Here is a 9,417-nt window from a genome sequence, read left to right on the forward strand (position 1 = left end):
CCACGCAGACAAAGAGAGAACGTGTAGACTCCGCACAGACAGTGACCCAAACCGGGAATCGAACCCAGGTCCCTAGCACTGAGGCAGCAGTGCCAACCACTGTGTCACCCTTGAAACACAGCTGGAAACACTGTCCCCAACTTCATCCTTCTCTCTGACCATTCACAAATTTGGTGTCTCTGAACCAAAGCTGAGCTTCTGACCACGTATGCACTCTGGCCCAAGACGCCCCACCTCCAAACTCCACCCTGGCTCAGTTTATCGCTTATGAAACGTTCTACTGGCTAGCCTCCCATCTTCCACTCTACACAATCTTCAGCTTATTCAAACATCTGCTGCCCATGTCCTAACCCACACCAAATCCCTTTGCCCATTATCCTGGTTTCATTAACCCACACAAATTCTTCAATGCTTCAGTTTTAAAATATCTCTTACATCAGCACTGGCGATACTGTAATGTCCCTTGGTGGGGGTGACATGATGGCTTCATGGAACACCTCTGTTCAGTTTGCAAGCATGTCACTTCCAGTCACTTGCCAGCTTGCTCCCATTTCTGTTCTTGACTTGTTGTACTGCTCCAGTGAAACCCAGCACAAGCTCGAGGAACAACACCTCATCTTCTGATTAAACACGGTGATTAGTGTGTTCTGGATTCAACACAGAGTTCAACAATTTCAGACCATGAACTCAAAAACTGCCATTTTGATTTTTTTTTTGCCAAGTGCCAGTCTGTATCTTGTATTTCATATTTTTGCTTTCAGACAGAACTTTTCATGATTCTGCCTTTAATGTTCTTTACTACAACCATTACCACTCCCTTTGCCTTTTGTTCCATTACATAATTATTTAATCTCTTGCACCCTCTCCCCCATTCCAAACCTTCCCTTTTGTTCTGCCTCCCCTTTCCCAATTTCAATAGCATAAAACAGCACCTTCCTTCTGTTTAAGTCATGTTCAAGTCAAAACATTAACTCTGTTTCACTGTCCACAGATGCTGCCAGACCTGCTGAGTATTCCCAGCACCTCTGCTTTCATTGCTACTTCTAATGATTTGTGAATCTGTAACCCCAGGTCCTTTTACTTTTGTACCCCATTGAGAGTGCTTTGTGAGATATTGAGTTCCAACCCAATCCAGCTAAAGACATTGTTCCTAACTTAATGAATTAGTGACCATCATATAAGTTTATTTATTAGTCACAAGTAGGCTTACATTCACACTGCAATGAAGTTACTGTGAAAATCCCCTGGTCGCCACACACTGGCGGCTGTTCGGGTAAACTGAGGGAGAATTTAGCATGGCCAATTCACCTAACCTGCACATCTTTGGACTGTGGAAGGAAACCAGAGCACCCGGAGGAAACCCACACAGACACGGGGAGAATGTGCAAACTTCTCACAGACAATGACCCAAGCCGGGAATCGAACCTGGGTCCCTGGCACTATGAGGCAGCAGTGCTAACCACTGTGCCGCCCCTATTTACAGTTCCTAGTTTTGGACACCCCATAATTGGAAACATCTTCACTACATCTCTCAAATCCCCTCAATTGTGAGGAACTCTATTAGGTCACCCTTAAATTCTTTTGCATTTTTGTCCTATCTTGACATGAACTTCCTATAGGTATTTATGGCCTCCAAGTTCACCACGACATATGTTGAAGTACATCTGTTAATATACCCATACTGCAAGTTTATCACTGCTGTCCTGAACTTTGGTGAAGTTTCCTTAGTACTGATAACGCCCCACAATTTGATGGCCACATATTTTGACATCATACTTTGATTTCCCATAAGTTGATGAAAAGATTGAACAATGGCCCCTGCACTAATCCTTGTGGAACAGCATTTCCCATCTTCAACCATTCCAAATAACTACCATTAACCAGCTTTCTGTTTTCAACCAGCTTTGCATTCTATAAATAAATCATAGAATAGAATCTACAGTGCAGGAGCCCATTTGGCCCATTGAGTCTGCACCAACCACAATCCCACCCAGGCCCTATCCCCACAACCCCATGCATTTTACTCTATCTAGTCCCCTGACACTAAGGGGCAATTTAGCATGGCCAATCCACCTAACCTGCAAAATTGTGGGAGGAAACCGGAACATCTGGAGGAAACCCACGCAGACACGGGGAGAATGTCAAACTCCACACAGACAGTGATCCAAGCCGGGAATCAAACCCAAGTCCCTGGCGCTGTGAGGCAGCAGTGCTAACCACTGTGCCACATCCATTCTGTTACTTGTGCCCTGCCTCCACTGACAGTCGAGTCTGCTATACTCTCCCTGGCAACAGCATGAGATGAAGTCAATATGTTTGCCATCGCTCTCACATTTGATCCTGACATAAGCTTTTGACCTCAGAGTCACACCATCACCAAGACTGCCCCATTTCCACCTCCATAACTTCAGTTTATCTGCTGCTGAAACTCTCATCCATATCTTTGTTACCCCTGGACTCAACTATTCCAATGCACTGCTGGCTGTCTTCCTATATTCTACCCCCAATAAACTTGGTCATCAAAAACTCTGCAGCCCATGTGTTAATGCACAAAGTCCTGCACCTATATTACCACTGTGCTTGCTGACCAACATCAGCTCCCAGTCAAGCAAAAAAATTCTCATCCTTATTTTCAAATCCTTCGAGAGCCTTGCTCCATTCTCCCTCTGTAATCTCCTCCAATGCCACAAGTCTTTGAGATATATGCATCCCCAATCATAATGGCTCCATCATTGGTGGTTGTGTCTTCACTTGCCTAGGCCCCAAGCTTTTGAATACCTTCCATGTGCCTCAATAGCTCTGTACCTTGCTTTCCTCCATTCAGGTACTCACTAAACTACCAATTTTGTTCAGGCTTTTGGTCATCTGACCCAATATCTTCTTGTTACTCGGTGTCAGAATTTGTTTTATAATGATCCTATGAAACATCTTAAAGGTGCTATACCATAAGAATATTTGGAAATCTGAATGTATTACATACATAACATTCCCCTTAACTTCTTGTTAAAATTTCATGGAACTCAATAAAGTTGCTCAAGCATGAACTTCCCTTTTGAAATCCATGCTATCACAGTTTCGAACTCCAGCCATTGTTTTGTCATATTTTGTAATGATGGTTCAATTTTCTTTCCTCCCACCAAAATTTCTGCTAATCTATTACACGATGGCAGGCAAAGTGTGACAAACTGGAAGTGTAAAGAGAGAACAGGGTACCACCACCATGATTTGGAATCTGACATTTTGTATTCTGGTGATGGTGCTAAAAGAGCAGCATATGGATGAGAATCCGGGGGGGGGGGCGGTTAAGGAATAAACTTTTAAAGGCTCTACATCAACGTTACACTTAAGAACAATCCCTCTTCATCAACCAAAAACGGTTTTCTCTCCCAATTCTACCCAGGACATTTATTTCTCCCTGCAGACACACCTGAATAAATTTTCCTCATCTTACCTATCATTTCACATTAATCAGGCATACAATGTGTCACATCCAAGCCCAACTGCTGAATATGGAGCCATTTAAAAGGGTCATGAAATTTGACAAGCCTGAGATCCTTAGCCTCCTTTTCCGACCAGGTTCCTTTCCACCTCCAAAGTTGCACTGCACTCCCCAAACCTCTATCACCCAGGAATCGGTTCCTCCCCGGGTCTGTCCCCCCCACCCCCTCTCTCATCTTCTCTTCCCCCCCACCCCCTCTCTCATCTTCTCTCCCCCCCACCCCCTCTCTCATCTTCTCTCCCCCCCCACCCCCTCTCTCATCTTCTCTCCCCCCCACCCCCTCTCTCATCTTCTCTCCCCCCCACCCCCTCTCTCATCTTCTCTCCCCCACCCCCACTCTCATCTTCTCTCCCCCCCACCCCCTCTCTCATCTTCTCTCCCCCCCCACCCCCTCTCTCATCTTCTCTCCCCCCCCACCCCCTCTCTCATCTTCTCTCCCCCCCACCCCCTCTCTCATCTTCTCTCCCCCACCCCCACTCTCATCTTCTCTCCCCCCCACCCCCTCTCTCATCTTCTCTCCCCCCCATCCCCTCTCTCATCTTCTCTCCCCCCCATCCCCTCTCTCATCTTCTCTCCCCCCCATCCCCTCTCGCATCTTCTCTCCCCCCCATCCCCTCTCTCATCTTCTCCACCCCCCCCCCCCCCCCCCCGCTCCCCCGGGCCTGCCTCTCTCTCCTCGGGCCCGGGCCTGCCTCTCCCTCTCCCCCGGGCCTGCCTCTCTCTCCCCGGGGCCCGATCCTGCCCCTCTCTCTGCCCGGGGCCCGATCCTGCCCCTCTCTCTCCCCGGGGCCAGGGCCTGCCCCGCTCTCTCCCTGACGCCCGGGCCTGCCTTTCCCCGGCTCCGTGCGCAAAATGGCGGCGGGCGGGCGGGCGGGCGTGCGGCGTGTCGGTCCGGCTGCGCCTCTCCGCCCAGGCTAGGATATTTGTGGCGAACAGACTGGGCATTGCGAGCGGCGGCCCTCACACTTACCGCCGGGCGGCCTGGCTCACTCTGATCCCGCCCTGGCGCCGCTGCACTGCCGCCTTCTCGATGCCCTCAGGCCGCGGCTCCCCTCACTGCCGCCATCTTCCACAACCCCCCCAGCGCCGGACCTGACGCCATCGCGCAACACTGGCGCAGACCTACCGCCCCTCGCGCGCGCCGTACGTACGCGGCCCCGGCTCCTCTCGCGCGCAGTGCGTGCACGGCCCCGGCTCCTCCCGCGCGTAGTGCGTGCACGGCCCCGGCTCCTCCCGCGCGCAATGCGTGCACGGCCCCGGCTCCTCCAGGAACGCACCATCCATCCCACTACCGCCACTTGGATGCTGAAGTGGTGTTTAATATATTCTCTGAGAGTTGGTCACTCTCCTCATTACAGACGACAAAGATCTATGCTAGGCCATTCTTGCGTACAACGTGTTGGTCAGCATGATGTATAAACTCCTGATTGATCAGTAACAGATTGACTCACTGTAGAAGGAGCTCAAGCCAATTTCCTGGAGCATCACCCACCTCCAGTTCTTAAGAGTCTATCTTAGTCCTGCCAAGGACACTTGGCTGGCGAATTGGCAAGAACTGGAGGCAAAGGTCACCACTCAGTTGGGCAGAATTGCTGAGTGCTGACCTACAGGGTCGTACACTGGTCATACATCAACTGGTGGCCACTATACTGTGGTACCACGCTGTCATTTGATACATTCCAGGATCTGTTGTCAAGATACAGAGGAAACTAGTTGACTACTTCCAGGACAAAAGAACCTTCAAGATCTTCAAGGCAAAAGTGATCGTAACATGATAGAGTTTCCCATTCAGCTTGAGGGGAGAAATTTAGATTTGAAATCAGTGCCTTAAATAATGGCACTTCTTAAATAAAGGCAACTACAAGGATATGAAGACACGGTTCAATCAATAAAGGGGATTGAAAAAATCGGATAAAAGATGTTAGGTAAGTAATGGCAGACATTTCAGGAGGTAATTCATAACTCTCAAGAAAGAAACATCCCATTGAGAAAAAAAGAATATCAGAAGAATGCACCATCCATGCTAAGGAAGCTAAGGTTAGTTTCAAATTGAAAGAAGAGGAGTATAATGCTATGAAGATTTGTGGTGGACCAGAACACTGGGGAAATTTTAGAACCCAGCAACAGAATACTAAAACAAAATAAAGAGGGAGAAATTAAACTGAGAGAGTAAACTAGTAAGAAAATATAAAAACAGACAGAAAACTAATCCACAAGTATATAAAACAGAATAAAGTAGCTGAAGTAAGGGTTTCTTGTTTACCATTGTTAATTCCACAGTCTGACCCTTAGAGGATGAGACCGTGGAATTAACAATGGTAAACAAGGAATAGCAGAGACTTTGACCAAGTATTCTGTACCTGCCTTCACAGCTGAAGACAAAAAGCATCCCAAGAACAGGAGAAAATAAAGAGGATAAAGGAGCTTAAAACAATCATGATCACGAGAGAAAAAGTACTAAGAACACCAGTGGGATTAAAGGTGACAAGTCCCCTGGACCTGGTGGCCTGTACCCTAAGGTCTTAAAATAAGTAGCTGCAGAGATAATGGATACATTGGTTGTAATGTTCCAAATTTTCTAGAATCTGACAAATTTACAGCAGATTTTAAAACCTTTATTGAAGAGAGGGAGACAGCATGAAATTATAGGTCACTTAGCCTAACTCCTGACACTGAAAAATTGCTGGAATCTGTTATTAGGGAACATTTAGAAAATCAAAACACAATCAGGCAGAGTCAACATAAAAGTACAAATGTGTTAGGCCTCATCTGGAACACTCTGTCCAGTTCTGGGTGCCACACTTGAGGAAGGATGTGGAGACATTGGAGGCAGTACAGAGGAGATTCACAAGGAGTAAAAATGATGTGAGGAAAATATTTTTCACCCAGAGGGTGATTGCAGTTTGGAGCAAACTTCCCGACCCGAGTGGGTGGTGGAGGCAAGTTCGATCAAGGTATTCAAATTTGATTGCTATCTGAAAAGAAAGAATGTACAAAGTTTTGTGGATACGGCAGGGGAGTGGGACTAAGTAGAACACTCTTCCAGTGAGCCAGTGCAGACTCGACGGGCCAAATAGTCGCCTTCTGGACTGTAAAGATTCTGCGATGTGTTTGACAAATTTATTGGAGTTCTTTGAGGATATAACAAACAGAGTGGAAAAAGGGGAAACAGTGGTGTATTTGGATTTCCAAAAGATATTCGATAAGGAAGTAGTTCAGAGAATATTCACTAGGCTGATTCCTGTGATGAAGGGATTGACCTATGAGGAAAGATTGAGCAAATTGAGCCAATACTCATTGGAATTTAGAAAAATGAGAGGTGATCTGAGTGAAACATATAAGATTCTGAATGTATTTGATAGGGTAGATGCTGCGAGAATGTTTTCTCCATGTGAGGAAATCTAGAACTAAGGGGCACACTTTCAAAATGAAGGGTCCCCCACTTAAGATGGAGATGCGGATAAACTTCTTCTCTCAGATGGTTGTTAATCTTTGAAATTCTCTTCCACAGAGATCAGTGAGGCTGGGTCATTGAATATCTTCAGAGCTGAGTTAGACAAGTTTTCTGACATACAAGGGAGTCAGGGTTTATAGATGGCAAACAGGAAAGTTACATTAAGATCAGCCATGATCAGCTGAATCAAAGATGGCGCTGGTGTGAGAGGAAGCATGATCCACAGGTGGCAAGATCCTTCTTGAAATCCAGCTGTTTGTTGAGGTCTGGAGAGAGGTTAATGTACATAAAGCAAGCTTTAAACATGCCTGGAGCGCAGTTGCAAAGAGAGAACTTTGAAAGTCCAGCTAAAAAGGGTTATTTTTAGATTCCTTCCTGCCGGTTGGAATTTACTGCGTGTGCTCAGCAGGGGAGGGGCTGTGGATCTCAGTTCAGTCTGCAAAATAGCTCTCTGTTCTTTTTTCACCCAAGAAAGGGTGAATTAAAGTGGGAAACAGGAGCCACTGAGGTCCTGCTGCAAATTGCAAGCTGCTATTTCTACTTTTGGATTGCTTTTTTGGCAGCTGGAGCTCAATGAGGGGCATGTTGGGACTTGCAGTTCAGCCTCCTGGAGGGATCCGTGAACAGAACATGCTGAGCGAAAGGACGGGGAAGCTATTATGGAGGCCATGCAAAGTTGGACCGTAAGTTGGACTGGTGGGCTACTAAGTTGCAGGCCAAGATAGACGAGCTGAGAGAGGAGCTCGGATCATCTGTTAAATCTCTCCAAGGTATCACCGTCACCCATGAGAACCGCTTGAAGGAGCTTGAGGGCTTGGAGGCATTTAGTGGAAACACTATCTCCGAGCTGAAGATCCAAGTTACTCATTTGACATTGGAGGTTAAGTCCCTAAGGGAGGAATGTGATGAGATCGAAGGACGCCAAAGACGAAGTAACATCCGTCTGATAGGCCTTCCGGAGGGAATCGAGGGCCCAAATATCAAAGACTTTGTCGCCCGGCTATTGAAGAATTTGCTGGAACTTGAGGATGAGCCGCTTCTGGATCGCGCACACAGAGTGTTACAGGCAAAGCCCAGACCGGGAGAAGCCCCTCGGCCCATTTTTGCTCAAATACATTAAACCTCAGCACGAGACAGAATCCTGTGGCAAGCAGCACAGGCTACCACTCTGAGGTACCAGAAAAATAAGCTCTTGGTATTTCCAGATTTTACCCCAGCGGTGGCAAGGAGAAGGGCGGCCTTCACTGATGTCAAACGACTTCTGCGTGACTGTCCTGGGGTCAGGTTTAGGCTTTGATTTCCGGCCTGCTTGAGGATTACTCACAAGAATGGAACCGAGCACACGTTCACGGATCCAACGGCAGCGATGAAATTTGTGGAGCAGACTTTTAAATCGGGTGACTGCACGGCGGATGTAAACTGATATTTATTTTTTATGAATCTGCATGCTCTACCCGGATCGAATTGTCGGCCAGGAAAGGGTAATGGGTTTTGCAGCTGTTAGGTTAAGTATTAAATGTTTGGTATTTCTACAGACCTTTTCAGGTGATAGCACCATGACCGCGATGGGAATGTAGGTGGAAATTGTGTCCCATGCGGAGTGCTGTGAAGGCGCCGCAATAAGGTGTTGTTGGAGGCACAGGTGCCTTGTTTGACAGGGGGGAGAGGGGGGGGTCGCTGTGTTTGGTCTGTGATGGTGTTTTTGTGTCTTTGCTATATCTTGTTGTCTCTGTGGGTGTGGTTTGGCCTCTTTCAAGCCCACCCTCTCTTTCTCGTGGTTGGTTCCCCATGGCCGGTGGAGAGGGTGGGGCCCTGGGGTGTGGCTTCTGCCGATGTCAGCGGTTGGGAGGGAGACTCCCCAGTGAGGAGGGATACCAGGCTACTGTTAGGAATGTGGGATGCTGGCGAGGAGGCCCTTATGCTCCGACTTCGGAGCGATCAAGTTCACTAGCTGGAATGTCTGGGGATTAAATCATTCGGTTAAGCGCATTAAGATACTTCAACATCTTCGACAACTGGGTACCCAAATTGCATTCCTCCAAGAAACCCATGTCAGGCTCCGTAGAGGATGGGGGAGTCAATGCTTTCACTCAACCTTTCACATCAAGGCACGGGGGCGGGGGGGGGGGGGGCAATCCTCATTCACAAATCCTTACCCTTGGTAGTAGCCAATGTCATTTCTGACTCAAATGGCCGATAAGTCATTGTCACGGGTAAATTATATGGGACGCCCCTGGTGTTAGCCAATGTGTATGCCCCAAACTGGGATTCTGATTTGTATCTGTTTGTTTGCTATGTAAAATATAAGAAAATTTTCAAAAAAACATATCAAAAAAAAATCAGCCATGATCTCATTGAATGGTGGAGCAGGCTTGTGGAACTGAATGGCCCACTCCTGTTCCTATCTCTTATGATCTTATCTCTTCTCTTGCCACTCTGTCATCCTAAATCCCTCTTCCTCTCT

General features: G+C 47.3%; 1 protein-coding gene across 4 annotated transcripts in view; it reads right to left on the reverse strand.

Moving 5' to 3' along the window:
• wdr33 (WD repeat domain 33) overlaps positions 1 to 4,619 on the reverse strand; it is a 106,461-nt gene extending 101,842 nt beyond the window's left edge. Inside the window, exons 1-2 of one of the 4 annotated variants that reach the window (XM_078209215.1) lie at positions 4,470 to 4,619; positions 436 to 647 (exon numbers count right to left, since the gene is read on the reverse strand). The gene's annotated coding sequence lies outside the window, so the exon portion shown is untranslated. The remainder of the gene's footprint in view (positions 1 to 435; positions 648 to 4,469) is intronic. The other 3 variants (XM_078209214.1, XM_078209212.1, XM_078209213.1) reach the window with 3 other exon arrangements.
• Positions 4,620 to 9,417: the final 4,798 nt, after the last annotated feature.

The sequence above is a fragment of the Mustelus asterias genome, chromosome 3 (assembly GCF_964213995.1).
Source record: "Mustelus asterias chromosome 3, sMusAst1.hap1.1, whole genome shotgun sequence".
NCBI lineage: Eukaryota > Metazoa > Chordata > Chondrichthyes > Carcharhiniformes > Triakidae > Mustelus > Mustelus asterias.